The sequence below is a fragment of the Corythoichthys intestinalis genome, chromosome 19 (genome assembly GCF_030265065.1).
Source record: "Corythoichthys intestinalis isolate RoL2023-P3 chromosome 19, ASM3026506v1, whole genome shotgun sequence".
Taxonomy (NCBI): Eukaryota; Metazoa; Chordata; class Actinopteri; order Syngnathiformes; family Syngnathidae; genus Corythoichthys; species Corythoichthys intestinalis.
In genome coordinates, this window is record NC_080413.1 from 32,557,937 (window position 1) to 32,569,534 (window position 11,598).

Consider the following 11,598-nt stretch of genomic DNA (forward strand, 5'->3'; position numbering starts at 1 on the left):
AGCATCATTCGGTTTTCCCTGGTCTGCAAGATGAGGTTGAGGAGGGTTCATCATCTTTTGCCGACATTTCTCCACGGGTCGTGTAAATCCTCTTCGAACTGGTCTGCAGCTTCACGAGCAAATAGCCTGCAATCATTCCGAAATAATTTTCTGGGTGTTATTTTGGTAGATTTTCTCCATTGGGTTTGTAATTGTGAAACATACTAGAGTGGGTGATTGTTATTCATGAGCAGTTACCGATGCAGTGATGAACAGCAAGCAAAGCCTAAAGTAGAGAATTTTTTTTTTCTTTTCTATCTCGATTAGAGATCGACCAATAAATCGCCTGGCTGAAATATCAGTCTGATATATGGACTTTTTCCAACATCGGCCGATTAACAAACAAGCTGTGAAAAATGGATTTTGATCATGGAATCTGTGTGGGCAACTGTTCCCGCACCTGAATGAAGGTAGAACCCCGGAAGGCCCTTGCAGCAGCTTGAAGGTAGGCTGCTACAGGAAGCTTCAGGCTTGCCGAATTTGTAAACAGTGTAAGATTTTTTTAATATCTTGCATGCGAGAATATGCAATGTTGCTTTAGCCTTTTAAGGTGTTAACTGAGTGCTCCTTAAAATCTAAATGTAACTCGTGGCATATAGCTTTAGCATGGCAAGCATTCTCTTATAACTCTGACTTGTAAACATCTCGTAGTGATGTCCTGGTGTGTAGAATTATAAAACGAAGTTCTGAGTTCGTTGGTTTGGTAGCACTTGACTAGACCGAAAAAATCCTTTAATTCTCAGGTCTTTTTTTTTTTTTGCTGTTTACTATATTTTTCTAAAATTGCCTTTCATAATCTATGTGCTTTTTAAAAACAAGGTATATCAGCTTACAAAATCGGCTTTGGATATCAGTATTTGGCAGAAAAAAAATCGGTATCAGAATCAGCATTTAAAAATCCTATATCGGTTGACCTCTGATCTCGATAGAACCACCGAACCTGCACTATATCAGGATAGTTAAAATACAGTAATAAAGGCAAGGCACGGGCGGTCGCATGCCACTGTCATAGAGCAACTAGACCTCACGTCACACAAAACCTATGACAACAACAAGACAGTAGACTGTCAGGCAGAGATGACGAGGCGGACTCAGCTGCGGAGGTTCAGGCAAAAATTTATTTTGAAAACACAGGTTCTTCCGCTGACATGCGGGGATGAGAAAAAGCACAAACAAAAAGTGCTCCAACGGAGGAATGAGTCAGGATGACTAGAAACAAAATAAGGTTTCAAACAAAAATGCACTCCAAAAGGGAGGAAAGGCAAAAACACAAAACGCTCCTAATGGAGGAAAAAGTCAAGATAGCCAAGATCAAAAAAGTTCAAACACAAAGCGCTCCAATGGAGGATAATATTCAGTAAAACTATGATAGGCTATGATGATGATAGGCTTACGTGACTGACCATGGACGAAAGACACTTCTGCACAAGACAAGGGAAACTAAGGCCATACAGTATATACACAGGGGGTAATGGGGAACAGGTGGAAACAATAGGTGATTAGGTGACCAGAGGAAGGGCAAGTACGCAGACACAAGGAGGGTGAAGCCTTCAAAATAAAACAGGAAAAGACATGGCATGACATAGACGCAGTGAAACATTCACAGTTTTATTTCAAATTACCCAGATCATCTATAGTATACCCAGGGTTGAAAGTGGCTAGAATTTCTTGCCGGAACTCCCCGACGTGAAGGTCGCCACGGAGCCAGAAATTTTATTTATTCTTTTTTTTTTGGCAAACCTCTTAAACTACTGAAATGCAAAGAAAACTTTTAGCACAGTTATTTTCTATAACATGTACAAAAACTGATTTTCATTCAAAATTTTATTTTTTTCAATGATTTGCAAAATAAATGTTAACAATAACATCAATAACCTCCATCTTCTAATTTTTATTTTCCCTCATTTCCTCACATACTAAATGCCAGATCTCAATTTTAACTACTTAAGAACATAGGATATATATTGAAATTGAAGTTAATGTAAACATTTACTTTTTTTTGTTTAAATAATAAAGATATAAGTAACATACATTGAGATGAATAAGTACAAATGACTTATATTATGCAGAGTGAAATGGAATATATTTTGAAGATCGCACAAACATTGAGTTTGATAAATAAGGAAATGAATAAGTAGCCAAACATAAATGAACAAATACACCGTATGAGTCCAAAGTGCACATTGACAGCTAAGATGTTCTGAACCTCCCAATCAGAGTAAATAAAACTAAATATGATAGATAAGCATCCTCAACTCTTTCGTTGCTCTCAAAGATTTGATCCATTTTATGTTGCATTGCCCTTTTTTTGTCGCATCAATTCAACAAGCTTTTTTTTTTTTTTGCTGTCACAGAAAACATGCACATTTGAACCAATCAGAGCTAACCATCTCTGCTGATCACATGTCAGTATGTCAGCCAATAGAACGGATAAATGAGTCCAGGCTTTGCTTTGCTGCGTGCATTCGCACATTGATGTGACTCATCATCGTCAGACTCGGATAACTGCAGCAGCTGGGGAAACCTCCATGCCATCCGTGGAATAAAATCAATAACGAATATTGGTGGAAACTTATTACGCTACACAAGCACTTTATTAGGCTTGTTGTTAACACTTGTGTGTGCAAATCTGATGTTGGTAGAGTGTTTTCTTTTTGGAGCTGAAATGCATGTATGGCAGCTTAGCATTTTTATTTATTTATTTATTTATTTATTTATTTATTTTTTACATAGCGTTTTGGCAGTTGCTGTCATATTTTCGGAATCAAAGCACCCTGTACCAGAACAGCATTCCAGCCCTTATTCTTATACCGGAACTGCGTACTGGCCCTGAATCTTATACCGGAACTACGTTCCTGACCGTTCTGACCCACTTTTACCCCTGAGTATACCCCAAGATCATCAGGTGTTTTGGCCATTACCGCTATATCAACCCACTTAAGGAAGGCACACTAGGATTGTCCTACTTGTTTTCAGTAGTCAGTAATGCATAGTGTTGAATTAGAAATTTTATATTTAGGAATTCTCGCCGTACACGACGGTGTAGTGCAGTCAACCAGATGCAGATCAAAGACTGTTGTACAAAAAAGTGCTTCAAGTCCTATTGGTTTTAATAGTCCAAATAATGTTTCATCATCCATCCGTTTAAGCTATGATGTAAATAACATTCCTGTATCAAAGTCGAAAGTTATATAAACATAAGCCGTTTGAGCCTGCAAGCGCTATGTTTGAAACCCATGAACTTGAACAATACTTACTTTTAAAAAAGGTCTTACGTGATTGTGTGTGATATGTTACCTACAAATGAGGTGGTATGTACTTAAGATTTTTTTTATTTTTTAACCTCGACGGAGGGGGCAGAATGAACAATTTAAAAAGCCCTGCTTCGTGTAATCGAGGCCAAAGAAAACGCACGTGTTCGTACACAAGTGCACTGCTGTCTTCTCGAGTTTTCAATTATTACAGTTCTTTGTACAAAATGACAAAAAGCAGTACTTAAACACTGCATACGCATCAAGAGTGTCAATTTAACAACCCAATATACAGTGGTATGAAAAACTATCTGAACCTTTTGGAATTTCTTATATTTCTGCATAAAATCCCCATGAAATGTGATATCTTTGTCAAAATCACAGATGAAAATGCAGTGTCTGCTTTAAATAAAAGCACCCAAACATTTATAGGTTTTCATATTTTAATGAAGATAGCATGCAAACAATGACAGAAGGGGGACAAATAAGTGAACCCTCTGCCTAAGGAGACTTAAAGAGCAATTGAAACCAATTTTTACCCAACATTTTAAGTAAGGTGTGTGCCCAATCACTGATGTGTGGTTTAAAGCTTCCCTGCCCACTATAAAACACACACCTGGTGATAAATGTCTTGATCAAAAGCATTGTCTGATGTGCATCATGGCTCAGTCAAAAGAGCTGTCTGAAGACCTGCTATCAAGGATTGTTGATTTGTATAAAGTCGGGAAAGGAAACAAAACCATCTTTAAAAGTCTGGATGTTCATCATTCGACAGTCAAAGAAGTTGTCTATAAATGGAGAGTTTGGCACTGTTGTTCTCTTCCAAGGAGTGGCCGTCCGCCAAAGATGACGCCAAGAGTTCAGAGCAGAATACTCAGAGAGGTAAAGAAGAGTGTCTGAACTCACTGGCACAGTCCAACATCTCTGTGCACACATCAACTGTATGTAAAACTATATGGCCACAGAACAGCATGCCAACATCAACACCTCATCCCGACAGTGTATTGGGGATGACTGGAGGGAGCATCATTATTTGGGGCTGTTTTGCTACCTCAGGGCCTGGACAACTTGCAATCAATAATGGAAGAATGAATTCAAAAGTTATCAGGATGTTTTGCAGGAAAACCTGAGGCTGTCTGTCAGACAGTTGAAGCTAAAAAGAGGATGGATGCTGCAACAAGAAAATAATCCAAAACACAGAAGTAAATCAACTTCAGAATGGTTTCAGAAGAACAAAATAGACTTTCTGGAGTGCCAAAGTCAAAGTCCAGACTTGAACCCCATTGAGAGGCAGTGGCATGACCGAAAGACAGTGATTCTTGCCACACATCCCAGGAATGTGACTGTACTACAGCAGTTTTGTGGAGAAGAATGGGCCAATATTGGTCGTGATCGATGTGCCAGACTGATCTGCAGCTACAAGAAGTGTCTGGTTGAAGTTATTGTTGCCAAAGGGGGGCCACAAGATATTAAATGTAATGGTTCACATGCCGACTTATTTTCCCCCCTTCTGTCATTGTTTGCATACTATCCTCATTAAAATATGAAAACCTCTAAATGTTTAGGTGGTTTTAGTTAAAGCAGTTTTTTTCCTCTGTGTGATTTTGACAAAGATCAGCTCACATTTGATGATGATTTTATGCACAAATGTTCGAAATTCCAAAAGGTTCAGATACTTTTTTATACCACTGCAGGTATGTGACCTAAAAATACATTTAGAGAATGTAAACAGAATGGTACTTAGAGTACTGGTCTGATTCCTTATGAAATAAGGTATATGTACCTGCAGAGGGTAGCTGAATGTGGGCCACTTTGGTTAAAACGAAGAGTGCTAGCCCGTTAACTAAATGGGAAGTGTATGTGACCTTTCATTTTGTTATTTTATTTGTGTCCTCTTTTTGAAAATAAAAACATGATCACCCTAGAATGACTGAGAACCAGCATGTGGCGGAAAACACAGACAAGACTGAAAAAGCAGTTTCTGCTCTTGCACTCCTCTTTAAAAAACTGCTGTATTTTAAGCCAAAAAGAACTGTTGTGTTTGATAGAACAATATGTCTATATGCTGCCATAGCAGATTCATGACGCATTAATCCCCCGAACTATTTTTAGTTTGTCCGTTTTACCCTGGAAACCCCCGGTTACAGATGTCGCGCAACTGCTTTTGTTTCAACCTAGCCATAAAAAGAAGGTAAGTAATCGTATTTCTTATTCCAAATGTCTGTAAATTTTAGCTTAGAATCATTACTTGATGTCTAATATTTAGTTAAAAAACAAACAAAAACAAAAAAAACGACTTTAAAAAATTATTCACTCGCATATTATAAACTTGTAAACAAAGTACATCACAATGAAAAAAATGGCATCTGTAAAAAAGTCACGGATATCTACCTCATAACTAACGCTTAATTGTATATATATATTTTTTTTTTGTTACTGTCGCATTTTCCCCAATATGTTAGATGATAAATAATCAATCCAAACAAAGAAAATTTGAAAACAACATTTAAAAGGGTAAATATATGAAAAAGAAAATATCGACTACTCCTTGATGGCTGTGATTTCTGCATCGCGACCCTTGTTATATTACCATGTTTCACCCATAAAATCCGCGAAAAATCCGGCTGTCGCCATTCACAGCTGTGTCTTGACACTCGATGATACATGCTACATGGAGTTTTTGGATCGAAAAGAGGTAAGTACGCGATAATATCTTGTTAAAATCATGACGTCTTTAATCTTGCTCTTGCGTGCTCTCACCTTGTGTTTTCCGAAATTTCCAGGTTCGCAGTGAATCAGTAACAGGCACATTTTTTCTCAATAGATGATGTTTATTGATTAGAAAATGGAGAATAAATGAGATTTATTATTACAATCCCACAAGAGCAAGCAAACAGATATCAAAAACAGGCAAACAAATGGTAACGTGATGCTAGATTTGAGTTTGTCAACCCCAGAATCCCCGCGCTACGTTACAGCACAACCAAGTGTCCCCTAGCAATGAAAATTGCTTACCGTGACAAACGAGTGGGAAGCCAACAACGCTCCAGTAAAGTGGCAAAGGGGCAAAGCCAGGCGATCCGTACGTGACCCCTGGCGGACTTCACGGGTCGCCCGGAAGTGTCCGGTTTTGTAAGGACGCAGCCCTCGGAGGCGGAGAGGCCAACTTCCACCCCCGAGCGGCGCGGCCCTGTCCGATCACAAACATTTAAGCTACTTTTGGTTCAGCCCCCTTGAAAAAGGGCTTTTCACATGGGACAAATGAGCTGTGCTGCAACAGATGCCAACAAATGGTCAACATTATGGGTGCAAAACAAGTTATCTGTATGGGACCCAGGCGTGTAACTATGGGACCCAGGCGTGTAGTAAAACAACACTATGGTGCAAAACAAGTTATCTCGTGAGATTCTCAAGCGCGTCTCCTAACTATGGGAACAAGGTGAAAAACAATAGAAGGAATCATACATCACAAAAGCATAATGTAATATTTTCCCCCATCACCTCGAGTTAGGGTTTTGCGGTTAAATTTTTTTTTTAAATACCCCCTGTTCAAGATTTTTCTTCCTCCAGAAAATTGAGATTTTAAGCTTTCCAATGACGTATCACACATGCATATCGGATCATTTTGAAATTTGGCCAAATTGGGGGTCTTAGAGCGGAACTTCAAGTTACCTGAGTGTTTTCCGCCATGTGTAGTCATTTTTTTAATGCTTCAGCGCATGTGGGTGAGTTTACTCAGCGTGTGTCTGTCTGCTGATTTGTGCGCATGTGTAACACTTGAACGGGCTCAATGGAAAAAGGCAGTCTGAACGAGCACGCCAAAAAAACATATGACAAAAAAATCGGAATTGTGCGTAAAGACCGGCGGTCTGAACCCAGCCTTAAGTGACTACTGTCCAAAAAACCTGCTGTTAAACAGTGAAAATTAGAGGAAAACTTGTCAATATACAGTGTGGGCCACTGTACTCTAAGTAAAAAATGTTAGTCAGGAACCTTGTTCATGTTTTTATTTTGACAGTCGCTTGACAGGAAGTAATGTGGTGGTCGTTTTTGTAGTGTTCTTGTCTGCCTGTTCATGAGAACTGGTCAGCATTCTTCATCTTGCTCACTTTGTTGAGGCATTGAAAAGCAGTTTTTTACACCTTCGAAAAGATCAACTGTAAGTACAATATTTTTCATATAAGAGTTGTTTACCAGTATTTTTGTTATATTTTGGAAAGTTTGAACAACCGCTACACTCATTATAAGCATGACAGAACTTCAAGGCCTTGTCCAGGAAATTCATATGCATAATGTTGAAAGTCTGTCAATTATTCTGATTTCAAGTACATTTTCTCATTTTCTTTAGTTTCACTTTGGTTCATATTTAGATATGACAGTGCAGCTGAATAAAGCATTTGGTGCTTAGACATTACTTCCTGACTACCGTATTCAGTTAGAATGGCCTTTTGCTGGCTTTTGACTTGTTATACCCATTCCGTTAGCATTCTCAAAATGTTTTATTTTTTTGGTCACATACCTATGTCGGGTTGTCAACTTGACACTTTGATGTGTATGCCATGTTTAGGTACCGTATTTTTTGGACTATTAAGTCGCAGTTTTTTTCATAGTTTGGCTGGTGGTGCGACTTATACTCAGGAACGACTTATGTGTAAAATTATTAACACATTATTATATCATTTCACATGTTATTTTGGTATTTTTGAGTGACACTGATGGTTTGGTAAACTTGTTAGCATGTTCTTTATGCTATAGTTATCTGAATAACTCATAATAGCTATGCTACGTTAACATATCGGCCACGTTCACATTTCGTTGTTCATGCATCATGTAACATTATCATACTGTACACGTATTCAGCATGTTGTTCTATATTGTATTTTTATTTTAAATTGCCTTTCAAGATGAAATATCTGTTCTATGTGCTGGATTTTCATAAATAAATTTCCCCCAAAAATGCGACTTATATGTTTTTTAGCTCTTCATTAGGCATTTTATGGCTGGTGCGACTTATAGTCTGAAAAATACGGTACTGCTTTTTGTCATTTTGTGCGAAGACATTTGCTAATTGAAAACACAAGAAGACAGCAATGCACTTGTGTTTGCATGCACGCGTTTTCTTAGGCCTTGTGTACACGCAGCAGGGCCTTTTAGAATTGTACATTGGACTGCACCCTCCGTCAAACGAAACGTCTTATGTTTATATAACTTTTGACTTTGATATATGAATGATATTAACATCACAGCTTAAAAGGATGGATGATGAAACATTATTTGGACAGTCTAAACCAATAGGATTTGAAGCACTTCGTGTATGACCGTCTTTGATCCGTGAAGGGACTGACTGACTGACATTAGAATGATAACTGGTAGACTGCAGTGACACCTTCGTGTTCTGAGAGAATTCCTTCAATATTGGTAAATATAGAATTTTTAATTCAACACTATAACAAGACTAAATATACAGTAGAACAATCATAGTGTGCCTTCCTCAGTTTGGTTGGTCTAGCAGTAATGGCTGAAATACCCGATAATCTTGGGATATACTATAGCTGACGTGTCCGGGAATTCTGACGTAAACCTGTGAATGTTTAACTGTGTCAACTGTCTTGCAGTTGTCATGGGTTTTGTGTGACGTGATGTCTATTTGCTCTGTTAATAAACGTGGCATGTGACAGCCTGTGCCTTGCCTTTGTTGCTCTACTTTAACTATCCTGAAATTGTGCAGGTCAGGGGGTTCCATCGAGATAGCTCGAAAAGGCATATACAGTGGGGCAAGTATTTAGTCAACCACTGATAGTGCAAGTTCTCCCACTTGAAAATTAGAGAGGCCTGTAATTGTCAACATGTGTAAATCTCAACAATGAGAGACAGAATGTGAAAAAAACAAAAAAAAAAAAAAACAGAAAATCACATTGTTTGATTTTTAAAGAATTTATTTGCAAATCATGGTGGAAAATAAGGATTTGGTCAATACCAAGAGTTAATCTCAATACTTTGTTATGTACCTTTTGTTGGCAATAACGGACGCCGAACGTTTTCTGTAACTCTTCACAAGCTTTTCACACACTGTTGCTTGTATTTTGGCCCATTCCTCCATGCAGATCTCCTCTAGAGCAGTGATGTTTCGGGTTTATCGTTGGGCAACACGGACTTTCAACTCCCTCCACAGATTTTCTACGGGGTTGAGATCTGGAGACTGGCTAGGCCACTCCAGGACCTTGAAATGCTTCTTATGAAGCCACTCCTTTGTTGCCCTGGCTGTGTGTTTGGGATCATTGTCATGCTGAAAGACCCAGCCACGTCTCATCTCTCTTGCTGATGGAAGCAGATGTTCACTCAAAATCTCTCGATACATTGCCCCATTCATTCTTTCCTTTACACAGATCAGTCGTCCAGGTCTGTTTGCAGAAAAACAGCCCCAAAGCATGATGTTTCCAACCCCATGCTTCACAGTGGGTATGGTGTTCTTCGGATGCAATTCAGTAGTCTTTCTCCTCCAAACACGAGAACCTGTGTTTCTACCAAAAAGTTCTATTTTGGTTTCATCTGACCACAACACATTCTCCCAGTCCTCTTCTGGACCATCCAAATGCTCTTTAGTGAACCGCAGACAGGCCTGGACGTGTACTTTCTTCAGCAGGGGGACCCGTCTGGCAGTGCAGGATTGGAGTCCCTGGCGGCGCATTGTGTTACTGATAGTAGCCTTTGTTACTGTGGTCCCAGCTCTCTGTAGGTCATTCACTATGTCCCCCCGTGTGGTTGTGGGATTTTTGCTCACCGTTCTTGTTATCATTTTGACGCCATGGGGTGAGATCTTGCATGGAGCCCCAGATCGATGGAGATTATCAGTGGTCTTGTATGTCTTCCATTTTCTAATAATTGCTCCCACAGTTGATTTCTTTACACCAAGCGTTTTACCTAATTCCAGATTCAGTCTTCCCAGCCTGGTGCAGGTCTACAATTTTGTCTCTGGTGTCCTTTGACAGCTCTTTGGTCTTGGCCATAGTGGAGTTTGGACTGACTGAGGTTGTGGACAAGTATCTTTTGTACCGATAATGAGTTAATACAGGTGCCATTAATACAGGTAACGAGTGGAGCCTCATTAGACCTCGTTAGAAGAAGTTAGACCTCTTTGACAGCCAGGAATCTTGCTTGTTTGTAGGTGACCAAATACTTATTTTCCACTCTAATTTGGAAATAAATTCTTTAAAAATCAAACTGTGATTTTCTGTTGTTGTTTTTTTTCGCTCCACATTCTGTCACTTATGGTTGAGGGTTACCCATGTTGACAATTACAGGCCTCTCTAATCTTTTCAGGTGGGAGAAATTGCACAATTGGTGGTTGACTAAATACTTATTTGCTCCACTGTATTCTCTACCTTAAGCTTGGATTGCTGTTCATCACCGCATTGTGTCACTATCACCCACTCTAGAATGTTTCCCAATTAGAAACGACAAGGAGAAAATCTACCAATATAACAATCACTCAAAAAATTATTTCTGATTGATTTTAGGTTGTTTTCTCGTGAAGATGCAGTCAGTGGGGAAGAGGATGTGCACAAACCTCAGAGATATGTCGCCAGAACCACTTGATTCTTCCGTTGAGTGGATCGGATATGATGAGGGGGAAGACCAAGATGACGAGCTCTCAACGTCATGTCGCCAACCGGAGAAGAACGAATCAAAGCCAATGATTGAAGAGAAGCTAGCTACATTTGAAAAGAAGCTAGCTACAATGGAAACACGTCCCGAATCAAACCTAATGATTGAAAAGAAGCTAGCTACAATTGAAGGGAAGTTAGCTAAAATGGAAACGCCTCCAAAATCAAACATAGTGATTGAAAAGAAGCTAGCAACATTTGAAGAGGTGCTAGCTAAAATTGCAACAACTACAGATTCAAACATCAAGATTAAAAAGAAGCTAGCTAAAATTGAAAAGAAGCTAGATAAAATGGAAAAAGATTGCGATAGTTTGAGTAGAACCCTGCTATTTGTGAGAGACTACGCACAAAAAGTGAAGGAATATCTTCGTGTGGAAAACAATTATTGAACGACATACTGTTTTCAAATAATAAAAAGAAACTGCTCTTTCAGTCAGTCATTCATTCTGCCTCGTCATTTTTACGCACTTAACTAGGGTGACCATATTTTGATTTCCAAAAAAGAGGACACTCGGCCCGGCCGTGAGATACTTAAATTTTACTCGACATTCACTCAAAGACATAGGCGGAGTTTGACTTTTGGGGCAGGGGGGGCACAACATGTTGATGACCCCAAAACGCAGTGTCAGCAATAAAATTAACTT

General features: G+C 39.1%; 1 long non-coding RNA gene across 1 annotated transcript; it reads left to right on the forward strand.

Moving 5' to 3' along the window:
* The first annotated feature begins 6,884 nt into the window (after positions 1-6,884).
* Positions 6,885-11,396, forward strand: LOC130907833 (uncharacterized). The gene is made up of 2 exons (XR_009061534.1): positions 6,885-7,449; positions 10,808-11,396. It is a non-coding gene; the product is annotated as an uncharacterized LOC130907833 (long non-coding RNA).
* Positions 11,397-11,598: the final 202 nt, after the last annotated feature.